This window comes from Pteropus vampyrus, unplaced genomic scaffold, assembly GCF_000151845.1.
Source record: "Pteropus vampyrus isolate Shadow unplaced genomic scaffold, Pvam_2.0 Scaffold81, whole genome shotgun sequence".
Classification (NCBI taxonomy): Eukaryota; Metazoa; Chordata; class Mammalia; order Chiroptera; family Pteropodidae; genus Pteropus; species Pteropus vampyrus.
This window is the reverse complement of record NW_011888862.1, coordinates 631,202-645,398: the sequence shown is the minus strand read 5'-3', so window position 1 is coordinate 645,398 and position 14,197 is coordinate 631,202. Positions and strand designations below refer to the sequence as shown.

The following is a 14,197-nucleotide window of genomic DNA, read 5'->3' as shown; positions in this document are numbered from 1 at the left end:
TCCCTCCTTCCCTCCCGGTGCAGAAAGGGCTATTTACAGTTATGTAGGTTTTCAATTGATATTAAATTATTGAAGTTACAAAAACCAAAATATTCCTCAAGCTTTTAAGTTCAACTTACAAATTTTATTTTTCTGCATATAATTCTACTAACTTTTTGTATATAATAAGAACAAATAGTTTCACAGAGGGTTTTGATTAGTGTTGAATCAATTTATGTCGAACAATCTAAACTCAAACAATTGCTCTCATTTCTAAACTTAATTAGCTAAAATTCTTTATACAGTTTAATCTACATTTATGAAGTTAATATATTCCATTTTCTGTTTAACTGTTCAAGTATCTATCTAACTGGGCAAACTTACAACTGTAACAGGCAGAATCTCTTCTAAAAACTTAAACAACTTTTATAAATCTAATACAGGCATTCATTTTTCAACAAATATGTATAATTCTGTTCATTACCATTTAAACTTTAAATATTTCAACTTATTGCCATTAAAACTTTAAAATATTTAGACTTTTGCCATTTAAACTTTTCAATATTTAAGTTTCTTCAACTTTTAGAATATCCATACTTATGTAGAGAATTGAAAGTTCACCTGAAGTGTCCAATATTATTTACCAAGCGATAAATTCTGTTATGCTTTCAACTTACAATCACCATTCTAAAATCAATTTCACATTTCAAATTGGAAGCAAAAGGCTAATGCATTTAATCATTTGACAAATACTAAGTAATTATGTCTATTTTCTAATATGCCAAAATCTCTTAAATATTCAAAATGTCTTCAGCCACATACCCAGATTGGCACTACAATTACTGAATGTATTCCTAAATTTAAAACAAAAGAATTAACCCTATAAAATTCATTTATTAACTCAATTGAGTTTTCATCATGGGTTAACTGAGGATGCGAACACCATGGCTTAAGGGTTAGAGATCTGACAGGATGTAGGACCTGGAGACTGCTGTCATTCAGGGCACAAGCCCTGAAACTCAAGGGACATTCTTCTTTTTAAAATCGCTGTGTCACCATGTGACTCTAAATCCATTTTTACCCAATTATTTAATCTCATTTTGGTGAAAAGAAGTCGACTTTATTTATATTGTCTTTCTGGCAAAAACTCTTCATCATTTTCATTCAAATTGTTACCGGACCGAGTGCAAACAGGGTCCGCTCGCCCGGCGCCCCTTTCAGCAAAGCCAATCCGCTGACACTGGGTTGTAGTGAAGGAAAAAAGGATTTAATTGTAAAGCGCCAAACAATGGAGAATGGGCAGCTTGCGCTGGGGGAAAAAAAAACAAAACCCGAACTCCCTGTCTGCTTATTGGCTTTAAAGGGTGAAATGGGGAGTAGGGGTCTTCAGTGCGTGGTCAGCTAGCTCATGGGTGTCTTCTGATTGGCCGGAGCTGGAGTTACAAAGAGATGTTTTAGGATTTTGAGTCATCAGCCCAGCGGCGCCATCTAGTCTGGGGTTTACATGACTGTGGTCAGCGACAGTCAGCAGTTTTCTATCTTGTGGGGGTTCTGGTTCCTGTAAAACAGCTCAAGGTGTATGTCAGTATGTTATCTGTGATTCCAGAGCGGGGACTAGTGCCCCAAGATCCTGATTTATGTCTGAGAAAGTTGACTTAGGTGAATGTGAGGAAAAGGGACTTGGGTCTGGTTTCTTGCAAGCAAGAGACTTGGGAGGGCTTTGCCGGGAAGGGATGCTGGCGGCTTCATTCTCATCTGGCTCTGAGGATGATTTGCAGTCATTGCATCGCATCCTCAATGAGTCTCAGTCGTTCGGTTCCGCTCCTGCAGCGAGGGCTCCCACCGCGCCACGGCAGCTGGAACCTCAGACCTGCTGCGGCTGTGGCTAGGCGGGCGCTCTGCACTTTACCGCAGACCCGCCCCGACCTCCTCCCGGGTGGGACACGGTTTCTCAGCCTTGGCACCGTTGGCATCTGAGACCAGATCATTCCTTGTTTGGGGGGCCTCCCTGTATACCGTAGGATGTGTAGTGGCTTCCTGCACATCCTCTACCCACTAGATGCCAGTAGCACCCCTCCCTTCTTCAGTTGTGACAACCAGAACTGTTTCTAGACATTACCAGGTGTCCTCTGGTGAGCAAAATCATCCCTCCCACCCCCCACCACACACACACACACACACACACACACACACACACACACACACCCCATTGAGAAGTACTAGCTGGGGCGACTGACTGTCCAGCAGACACAGAAGTAGAGCAATAGGACAATCTGCGTTATGACCGTGGTGTTCTTTGTCTTCTGCTCCACCAATGGCCCGGGTCTGCTCCCTGCCTGACTTGCTGTGGGCGTTTGGCTGTAGCACTCGACCCAGACTGTAAAGCAAGACGCTCTGCTTCTGGGAATTGAGCACCGTTTCTTGGGGTTTTTTTTTTTTTTTGTCTTTTTTTTTAAATTTTTTTTATTGTCTTTGTCTTTCAGCCTAAAGTACACATTAGATAACATACTTCCTAGATAAAAGGATTCTGTGTCAGCTTTTAGCTTTGTATTAACAATTGTTACACAAATTCTTCTATTAAAAGCATCAGTTTATTTTCATATGGCATCAGGAAGTGAGCTTTTAAAAACACTGATGTTTCTATACATGTTCATTGTCTAAACCAGGATTCCAGTTTCACATGAATTTCCTGACTATCTTCTTTTTAAAATGAACAGTGACGAACGGGAATTTTTCTGTAAAGCCCACACTGGTAACATTTTTTGGTTATAATGTTTTGAAACCAAAAATAATCAAAATTTGGCCAGCGAAAGAAAACAGTCTTAAAAACTGGGACTACAGACAGGCTCAGAGATGAGAGGGACTCCTGTGGCCCAATCTCTTACATGCTGCATGATAAATTATTTCTTGTCGAAGGCCAAAGGAACCTGCATCTTGCCTCACAAGCGGACTGTACTACTCAGTCTTGCTTTATCTCCAAATACCACCCTTTGAAATGAAGGACAGATGAAATCACTGGGTAAAATAAGTGAGATTGCTGAAACCCATCTTAGTAAATGAAACATTTTCAACGATGGAAATCTGGACAAAATTCATCTCCAGCTAGTTTACTCTGCAGTAGACTTGATGCTTTCATGGAGGTCTTCCTGGACCATTCGCCAACATCTGCACACCAAACTCAGCTCGCACATGAATGCTTTCTCAGCACATCAGGGCTGCTGGGCTAGTGTGAACTTCGCGGACCTGCATGCCTTTCCCCGACATGTTTCTTATGGGCTGAGCGTGTTAGCCCGTCTTCACAAGGATGAACCATGGTGATTACTGGGTTTACGTGGCACCCTGTTAACTTGAGGAGTGGCTAAATAAAAATGGTGTTGAACTACATGTTAATAATGAAATCTCATAAGCCAAAGAGATTCCACATGAAAGTCTTTGGGGAAAATATGTATTTCCATTGATATTCCTGTTGGCTCCTATTTGGAAAAACAAGAAGTGTAATGTCCAGCAGGGTCACCATCAAAGCAGGACCGAGTAACACGCAAATAGGTGGAAATCCTATGACAACGGTGCTGCAGAGACCCCATGTTTATATGTGTGGGAATGGCAGAATGAATGTCCTAAACATAGTAATTAGATAGAAATGGAATGAAATTAGCCTGAAGGATTTGTACTGAAAATTTCTGTCTCATAAATGTTGGGAAACTTGGACCATGCAGTTAGATACAATGAATAAAACCCAACTTGGAAATTGTCCTACACAGAACATAAAAAACATCAAATATTTAAAAGCAAGCCCAAGAGATATTTATATATAGTGTGGATATTATACTAAAGAACATATTTGAACTTGAGTGTGCCTAATTTTGCATTAATATCATCATGACTTTTATCTCATAGTTTAATTTTTAGAGTAGCTGCCTGCAAACTATGGCCCACCTGTATTTGTATACAAAGTTTTATTGGAACGCAGCCATAACTATTTCTTTATGTGTGGCCTGTAGTCGCTTTTGTACTACAAAGGCAGAATTGATTAGTTGCAACAGAGACCATGTGGCCCACAAAGCTGAAAATATGTACTATCTGGCCCTTTTCAGATAAAGTTTGCTCACCCCTGGCAAAATCATTTGACCGTCCTTTCCAAACTGAGATTACTTCTGTAGCTACAATAGAAAGGAAGACGAGCACTTTGTCGTTGTCATTGCTTTATACATAATGAGTCATGGGTTCAATTAGAAGACATATCACTTATATCCAATACTGATTTGAGGGAATTTATGGAAGACAGAGGAGAGAAAAGAACATTCACTTTTTAAGGAAGACATTTAATGACCTGCTGTGTTTGATTTTTTTTTTTCAAAAGAACTTTGTAAATTTGTCCATAATGTGAAACTTGTGTCCAGTGCAATATAAATAGCTCAGTGGGCCTCACCACTTTTGGTAAATCATCCTTTTTGGGCACCGGGCAGAAAGAACGGCAGACTTCATATTTGAATTGTTCGAAAGACCTAAGGCAAGGAAAAAGAGAAGAGTTACGTAAGTGAAACCAGAAGAAAAAGAGCAAAAAATTAAAAGAAGAAAAAAAAATGACGGAATACAAATAATGACTCAAATAGACTTTCTCTTGCACATTGTCCTGAATAAAAGCAATAGCTAACATTTACTGTTCTCTCATACGCTGGTTAAATGACATAATTTATCCATTGATTCCTACTCTTCAAGATAAGTATGATGCTGACTGTTTTACAGAGACACAAACTGAGGCTCTGAAAGATGAGGGAACTTTCCCTCCATATCACTATACAGCCATCTAACTCAGAAGCCACCGTGTTTCTGTTAGGATTCTCTTAAGATTATCTAAGTAATGTCATTGTATTGTTATAGCAAATTGAAAAAATAAACGAATCAAATGAACCCCCACCAATCAGCGCTGTAAACCAAGCCTGCCTGGTAGTAATTTAATGATGTGTCAGTTAACGCTGTATAACAAACCACCCCACCCCCCGTGTCGTGGCTGAAAAGCATTTTCATTTATTATGTCTCCCAAGTCTGCAGATCAGCTGGGTGTTGGCTGATCTGGTCTTGGCTTGGGGACAGCTCTCCTGCAAGCCCGCCATCCTTTTTGGGGACCAGCAGGCAGGCTCAGGCATAGCGTTCTCATGCAAACAGCAGAGTTGCAAGAGAGCGAGTGGAAACGCTCAAGGCCTCTTGAATCCTGGGCTTTTAACCAGCCAACCGCCACCTCTGCCTCACGCCATGGGCCAGAACAATTCATGTGGCCAAGTCAAGAGGCAGAGAAGCACGTCCTGCCCATAGTGGACTATGGCAGTGGGCTGAGACACAGGGAGAAGAGAAGGATTGGGGCCAATTTTCACTCTCAGGTTAAGTAAAGTTAAAAGTGCTTTACTCCAAATGTTCTAAGTTTGGATTATCTGAAAGCCAGGCCCAGAACTCTGCTTCTTCTCCGCTGTCATCACCCCGTAACCAAAGAGGCAGACAGCTGTCATGTTCCATCAAGACCTTACGAGAGTGACATCTGAGGGCCACATGGGGGCTCCTGGACACGCAACCTCACAGAGTTCCTTGGACCCTTTTCTGCTTTATACTAAACACTGCCCTGAAAATAGCCAGCACGTTAGAATACAGGCATATTTGGTCTTTTTACGCTTCGCTTTATTGCGCTTCACAGATGTTGTGTTTTTTACAAATTGGAGGCATGGCTGTCCAAAAAGATTACGATTTGCTTTATTGCAGTGGTCTAGAATCAAAGCCACAATATCTCTGAGGTATGCCCGTACTTGGTGCCTGGTGGAGTACATTATTATTGATTAGATAAATGTATCAATTAAGACAAGCAACATCTTCACCTATAGAAGATTCAAAAGTGCACAGTGAGCTCTGTGTGTGTGTGTGTGTGTGTGTGTGTGTGTGTGTGTAATGATGGGACTGAACATAGGTTCCACATAATTAGACTTGTAACAATTTACTTGAAAGTACTAGTCTACATTTTCGTAAAAGGAATCATTTTCTTACTGTCACTTGTTCTGAGTAAGAAATAATGGTTGATCCCAGCTCAGCTGTGTGATAACTTCCTGCCCTTCTCAGGTACTTATCCAGTCATTAATAGAAAATAAAAGTGAGCGTGAAGTTTAGACAATTAGTTTCAAGGCAGGAGGTATTGCTTGGTGTAAATATTCTGTAGATTCTCTTTATGCCTGAAGAGCAGGCAAAACAATTATGGATTTTCCCCAGTGATTAACTAAAGGTTAAGGCAATGCAGATTTTTCAAGATGAGTGCAGGTTTTTTTTTTGTTTGTTTTCTTTTCTTTTTTGACGAGACAAAGACAGCTTCACATTAACTCCTCCTCCTCAAATAATACAGCTACAAGAGCACATATAATTTATGAGATATTTATGGGGACAGTATAAAAAGGTAATGTAATTTTTTTCATTTTCTTTGCTGAGGCCAATCCAAGAAAATAAAATTTACTTTACAGTTTTGGAATGAAGAATGTAAGTGATATTACATTCTTCTCATACCTTTAGGGAGAGGGGGACTTAACTAAGCCAGCAGAAGAATGAAAAGGGGGAGGCGAGCGCTATTTACAATAACCATCGTGGAAATGGTGCAATCGTACATTGATCAAAGACAGTATGTGCTTTTATTTCTCCTGGAATTAAACCCTTCACCTGCCCTAGACTGTCCAGGACTCACGTCATCGGCATGCACTGAGCATCAACCTGTCAGAGGTGTGGTTGGCGGTTGATTTGCTGCAAACTCTGGAAACATGTTGATTTGGAAACGTGCTCCCCAGAATGATAAGGCTGCGCCCCCCCCCCCCCCCGAGAAGGCTGCATGCGCTCGAAGGGGAGGCCCGTGTGAGGTGAGCAGAGACCTGGGGGAGCTCCCGAGGACAGGACCCGTGCCGCTGGGGGTCACCTGACAAGTCCGGCCCAGGTTCCCGTTGGGCCTCCTCTTGCCTAATATACCTGGCAGCTGAATTCACTTGCTTAGAATAATTTTCCTGTCTGTCTGAAACCACACGCTACCAATATTTCTTATACTAGAGAACTGAGTGCCGAGTTGGCCCTGAAGAGAGAAATTAAAAATGGAAACTCGTTCAGATGAAATGGGTGCAGAGAATCGTATATCGAGCGAGCAACACAGTGACATCGATGACAGAGGTGACTGAGGAAAAGCCAGGGCTGACAGGGGAGGCAGTGGGAAGCTGATCGGAGCCCTCTCTGGAAGATGGAGACAGCATAGGTGCCCCCAGGGGAGCAGGTAAAGCGAGATGGCTTAGCAGAAGGAGAAGACAGTGACTATGCGTATCTTGCCGGTGGGCGTAGGTCACCAAGAACCTTTCTTATCTCATGTCAGCTTGGAAATAAGATTGGGTGTGACCGTGTTTCCAGCCCTTTCACGCCACATGAGAAAGTTCTGGAAATCATTAGAGCCGTTGGCTCCGCAGCCTAGAGGTGCCACGTGCAAGTGGAACCTCCCCCCGACCCATCTCCTTCCAATGTACCCTGGTGCCAAACGAAGGAGGAAACGTTTCAGGGGTCACTGCGTGGGAGCCTCTTGTCACCTATCCCAAGGTGAATTACTAGAGAAACCGCATGATTTCAGCCGCCTTCATCAGCGCACGATTAGAATAACGTACACATACGTTGTCAACGCCCCTGGAAAATGGAGTATTTTCTATCTGGGAGCTTCTGACAAAGAAACGAGTGTTTTACAGGATAAAAGATGCAAAATGGGAAAGGTTACGTGTGGGGAACATCTGTAATCATTTGCCTGCCAGTGCAAAATGCATTAACTGTGTACAGATTTTAAATCGTCCACTTCATCTGCTTGTTATACAGATATTTGTGATTTGCATTCTTTAGATTTTTTCAGCTTTTCTTAAAGCTTGAGAAACAAAATGTTAAATCTATTTGAATTACATTTGGAAGAGAGCGACATAGTAAAAAGTACTATTAAAGGTTGTTTTGAAAAGGGCATGGAGCCATTTGGAGGCCTGATAAAACTCTGTCTCGGTGGCCTGCGGATTCAGATGAGGGTTAATAAAGAGAATAAATAAAGTAATTCAGGACGAAGAAGCTTTGTATTTTGTCTTGATAGATAAACTAGTCCTTAATGCAAGATATAAAGTGAATTACAAGAGCAACTGATGGACGTTAATATGGTTTGAAACCATTACCGAGATTAATAAATAAAATTTTGAGTTGCCCTCAAATCTGTATTTAAATCATTTTTTTCATTCTTGCACATATTAAGTTAATCAAAATCAAAAACTTGCTTTATAAATTACTGTTCCGAATAGCAAGCTTGAGCAGAACCTTTCTTTCCTCATTTTAATAGAGTTCCATTTTCTGCTGTAAAGTCAAACCCAGTAATAAGAACATCCAGCTTAAACTATTCATACTTTTCTTTGAAAAGGAAGAGTTCAGATGTAAAGTTTCAATAATTAAAAAGTTCTCTTCTAATGAGGTAGTTTCTGAAATACTATGTTTAACCCCAAAACGACTTGTAAAAATTCCCCACACTTTTTGGAACTGCATGCACGAATCTCAACAATTACAGTAATTATTCATTTAGCTTTATTACCGAGACAATTTTTTTTTTTAAGTTCCCTCCCATTGATCTTGCATACGGAGATCGTTTAAACCCCTCTTTGGAAAATTCTTCTAATGGATGCTTGTCAATATTTTCCTGATGGCAATGCTCAAAACCTCAGGCTCTGTCACTGCTTTCATCTGTAAGCAATAGGCGCACACACCATATTTTATGTGGTCCAATAAAAGCATGATTTTCATCCATCAATTCGGTATTCCAATTTCAACCAACCTAAATTATTGTGCTAGTGCAGTGCACTAGATCCCAGTGTGGTCCACGCGCACCAGCAGCTTCGGCATCACCCAGACGCTTGTTAGAAATGCAAGTTGTCGGGCCCCACCCACACTTACTGAGTCAGGACCTCTAGAGGCGGGACCCGGCCATCTGACTTCACAAGCCCTCCCGTGGATGCTGATGCACGCTCATTCGTCTGAGGACCACCATGCTAGGATGTCTGGGTGCATCCAGGAGGCAATGAAAATATTAAGAGTGGGACTGAATGCTCCGGGTATCTGTAGCGACGAGGTGATTTTTAGTCTGGGGGCCTTAGGGAGGAAGTGGTTTTTTAAAACAAGGTGAGAACACCTCCGATTCCTGCAGACAACACAGAGTTAACCTTACAATGCAGTTTGGGTCCAGACCCCTGGGAAGTTGCTGCTATTCTTTAGAAGCGAATTGAGCCCCCTCTCATTTTAACTTGATCTGAAAGTCCTTATCTGCCACCCGAGCTTTCAGCCCACAACAGGAAAGCTTGACTTTACCTTTGATGGATTTCTTTTGAATGCACGGTGTGTGCGTTTTCTTCCTGGAGGATTAGGACACATTGCCATTGTTGTCATAGTCTTCCTTTCCCTGTGTGTTTGAGTGTGTGGATACCTCCCCCTTCTGATATACGCATAAATGACTGGACACATAGCCTTGACCCGAGCTTGCGTGTGTGATTTCACATGGTAGGAATGTCCTGGATCTGAGGCTCCTTGTCTGTGAAGGGAGGGAGCTGGACCGAGGAATCCCAAAGGCCCTCCTCACTCTGAGTCTGCAGACCCTAAGTGTTTTCACTCGTCTTTCTCTGTTCACGATATGATTTAGCATTTTAATTAGATATAATCAATCTTAATACTCTATTCAAAATGTTCCTTCTGATAGTAAAAGCTCCATATAAAATTTCTCTACTTTGCTCCAAACACCCCACGTCCTAATTGTTCATTCCATTGCTCGTTTATAAATGATTGCATTACACTTATGAAATAATCTGAGAAACTTGTTTGAAAACACTTGCATAAATAAATAGCGTGGGATTTTGTTTTTCCTTCCAGTGGAGCTTGATTGATGTGGGCTACAGAAACCTTTTATGTTTGCTTTATGCTTTTCATTTTTCTTCCTCCCCTGAGACTGTACACGTGTGGCGTGCATACACAGATAAACCAGGTTGTCTCCTTGATGTCTCATTCATTTCTTAAGATGGCGTCATGTCCCCAAGGAAAATTAGCGACAGATTCACATCATAGAGTAGAACTCTATTCATTAGATTTTTTTTTTTTTTTTACAAACTGCACCTTCTTTTTCTGCTTCCTCATAGTAAGTTTTGGGTGTGTGGATGTACACGCATAGGAAAGCATTTAGCAACAGAGAATAGAAACAAGCTACATCTCCTTTTCATCAGCTGTCCCATCCCAATTTTGTCCTTGAATTTCTTTACTTCAGTGGACGATCTCTGTCATTCTGAAATTTCTGGAACTTCGTTTCTCTGAAAACCATAACAAGATGCGCTCAGAACGCGCTCCTAGGCGTCCACTGGTAAATTGCTGACATTCTTTCCTGATGAACTCTGCTAGTTTGCTCCATATTTATTAGTTCATCTGAAATTCCACAGCTGCCACCTGAGCTTTCATGCTGTCGATACGGACACCCCGACTTGGGGGTTGGTGAGATTCTGGTTTAGCCAGGCTACAGTCTGCTTTTTACCAAGTGCCTTTGCTAAGAAACGGATAAATCTGTTCTTTTTCTCATGCTCTCCATGAAATGACAGGTAACTCCCCTTGCTCCGTGAAAGCATCATTTGACATTTAGTTTGTTCGTTTTCAGAATTCATTTTTCCATGGTCATTGCCAGGTTAGTTACTATCTCCCATCAGCAACTCTTGAAAAAAATCTGTACACTGGACAATGGAAATGATTCAATATTCTCTATTTTTTCTACTTTTCATTGCTGTTTCAGGGAGGAAAGTGGAATTTTCTTCTACAGTCTTCTTTATGCATCCTTTTTACAAACCTGTAGCCTAATGGAGGATATATTTGGATTCACGGTGCTTTTTACTTGTTTTTCCAAAGCGTCCCTGTTTAAATTATCAATCTAAAAACTCCAACCACAATTCACCTTATAACTCAGCAGAATAGGACTTACATTAGCATTTTCATGCTTATCTCCTTACATAAATGTCACATTATGATGGCTTATTCAAACTTTTCCTATACGTTCTCTGCCATTGTACGTTTTCGTATGAAAAAAAAAAAAAAAAAAAAATCCCACATATCTCAGAATCAAACTATCAAAAAATATTTTTAGGATAATGTACAACTCAACATTTTCATGTTTGGGGCCCACTTCTTTGAATTCGGATACCTAGAGAATAATAAAAATAAGAATTATGTTTGATGTATTCTGCAACTGAATAATTACTGTTTTTGAATAATGAGACTTTTTATTTGTGATGATGTGAACTTTCTGAGAGCAACTTTCCCCAGATCTGAGACTGATGGTAGAGATGACAGGGTCAATAGAAAATGGCCTTCTGGTCCCACAGGTCGAGCCGATGACATCCACCCCAATCATATTTTCCCGCACTTGGGAAATGAACCCAGATAGAGCAGGAGGAAAGTTTTAGTCATCTCGGCCCCTCTCTGTTTGGGAACAATTTGTTTTAAAAGATAGAATTCATTTCAGGGGTTCTTATGAGATAAAATGTCAATAAAAAAATAGTCTTCATTGCTTAGCCGTTTATTGGTATTGAGGTTATTTATAAAAGCTTTTTTTTTTTTTTTTTGGCTAAAAAAAAATCACTCAGTTCATTTTTTAATGAGAAAAGCTGAATATTTGAACTCCTGACTCCTGAAGTCATTCCGTACATTTCATCTCTAATGGTGGCTCGTATAGCAGCAACAGGCCAGCAGATGACAAAATTACCTTGTCTCTTCGTTTCTAATAAAGTTCAGTGTAAATAGATGTCAGAAAACTCACCTGATACAAAAACGTCTTGAGTTCGATGATATCTTTCCTTAGGAAGTCAGCACTCAGGCAAATATTTCAATTGCCTTCACAACATTAAAAGAAAAAAAAAACTGCTTGGTTCTTCCAAACTTTTGACGATTTATGAAAGAGATAGATATCTCTTTCGAACATTCTCCATCTACTTATTCACATTAAGCTAAAATTATACCATTTGTACAGCTTTGGGGGAGATTTGCAGCAGGTCTGAAAAGGATTTGAATTTCTTACTTGGAATTTTGACAACTCCTACTAAGAAAATATTGTCCAGGTTATGTGGTGTAGCAGCCTAAAACTTCAAAGGGCTTTTCTTAGTCAAAATTACTTAAATAGTCTCTTTTAGTCTTTTTATAATTGTGGCTCTTAAAAGGAGATTAAGAAAAATTTTTCAACATTACTTTTAGCATCCAGTTTTGACCCACCAATAGATATATCCATATTTTCTAAATGTGGATATTTTTTCACTACTATATGAAAATATTTTTTTACAACTTTTAAAAATTTTCCTCAAAATTTATTTTCAAATTTCAGACAAAGAAAAATTTTCAGACATAAGGGTTTTCAGAATTTTTTGAGCAGGGCTGTATTTTTCCCAAAATTGCATTTTTATCCTCTGAGATTTTAAACACCTTTCATTTAAAAGTTTCTTTCCAAAGTGTGTCCTGGATATGTCTAATGAATAGTCCTTGAAAACAGAGTCACCTTATTTATAAATTCAATTCTCTTTCCATTCATACGAGGAACTTTATCCTTCCTCGGGGCATGTATTTAATAACCGTTAATGAAATCTGAAATTATATATGAGCACTGAGACCCGAATTTGCTACTCATTTTTTTTACAGTGGAAATTTCATAAGGGTTTTGGCATGGGAACACAGCAGACATTTAAGGCAGATGGAATAATACAATTGGCCACAATGGCTCCGAAGGAATCATAACAGTTTATAATCAATAATTTGCTTACTAGAGAAGACAATCTTTTCAGCCAAACCAGCAAGCATTCTATTCACCCTCCCAGTCAGCCAGCTACCGCCACTGTTCTGCAATCTTGAGACTCCGACAGATGTCATACTTGGAGGCTGGGGGCTCAGCACTCATTCGTTTTGCCTTTTAAGATTTCTGTTTCCACCCACCCGTCCCCTCTGTATGTCCCTTTCTCATTTCCCCTTAAAACTGCAAAAGCTATTTGAGCAAACAGGGGCTACAGAGGCCAGATTCAGCAGCCATTTACAGAAAGGGGCGGGACTCACGAAGGAGGAGGGGCCATGCCGACTGATGTAGGTCAGAGACCGCCAGATGACAGGGGACTTGGGAGGCAGGTAGGGGCAGGGCCTTTGGAAGTTCAGATGCATTTTGATTGGACATGTGAGAGTAAAGTTCTTACAGAATTTTCTTTTGAAAAGAAAATGGAGGAAAGTGTAGTGGACTCTAGACTTTGAAAAGCGAGGTCAAGCAAGAAGAAGGCAGAAAACCACGTGCTCATCTAATGGGCTATGCTACAAAGCAATGTCCCCACTGGGGTGCCAGTTTCCTTACAGAGGATGAAGAAACCTGGCTCCCCAGGAGGCCGAGGAGGGAGAGATCTGGGCAACTGGACTCCATCTCCTCTCGCAGGTTTCTAGGTGGAGGGCCTGTTTGGGGAGCAAATTGACAGTGCATTTCCTCGTTTAATCCTCTCAACAGCTCTATGGCATGGAGATTATGATGATCCTACTTGCTAAGTGCCAAGCTGAGGCACAGGGACTCTGGGTAACTTGCCCAAGGTCTCACAGTTTGTAAGAGGCGAGCAGGGTTCGAAGTGGGCAGACTGGCCAAATAGTTCGCACTCTTGGCCCCCTACACTGTACTCCTCATGGTGGCATTTGGCAGGAAAGACTATTTCCCAACTCTGCTGCTACGGAAAGTGAAGTCCTTTGCAAGAGAAGCCAACTGGCTTCCTATGACTCAAGAACAGCAGTGGCCGCTGCGTGGAGTCCTGGGTGTTTTTCCTGCAGCTTCAGGAAGGGACAGAGAAGGCAAATGGTGCCAGCTGATCAAGCATGGGGCCTGAAGTTCCTTTTGTATTTTAGGCAGTAAAGATCCTCGTTTTAAGTGTGAAAATTGTGAGAAACCATGCAACCTGCGTTGACATTTTATAGTTTTCTGCTCAAGTGACAGCATCATGAGCAAGCATGACTGTGAGATGAAGGGCGCCGCCCGATGCCCACCCCACACTCTGAATCATTGACATTTCCGCTCAGCAAATGTGTGTTCACAAATATGCTTCTAAATTAAGACTCACGCTTCATCAGCTGCTTGGATAACTCCAGTCAGGCCAACAGCAAATGTAGGTCTCTA

At 40.9% G+C, this 14,197-nt stretch overlaps 1 protein-coding gene and 1 long non-coding RNA gene across 3 annotated transcripts in view; one reads left to right on the top strand and one right to left on the bottom strand.

Moving 5' to 3' along the window:
* The window catches only part of MID1 (midline 1), a 582,697-nt gene that overhangs the window by 296,652 nt on the left and 271,848 nt on the right, over window positions 1-14,197 (top strand). The gene's annotated exons all lie outside the window — the stretch shown is intronic.
* LOC111741648 lies at window positions 4,281-10,997 on the bottom strand. The gene is made up of 2 exons (XR_002781043.1): window positions 9,358-10,997; window positions 4,281-4,484 (listed from the first exon to the last, which is right to left on the bottom strand). It is a non-coding gene; the product is annotated as an uncharacterized LOC111741648 (long non-coding RNA).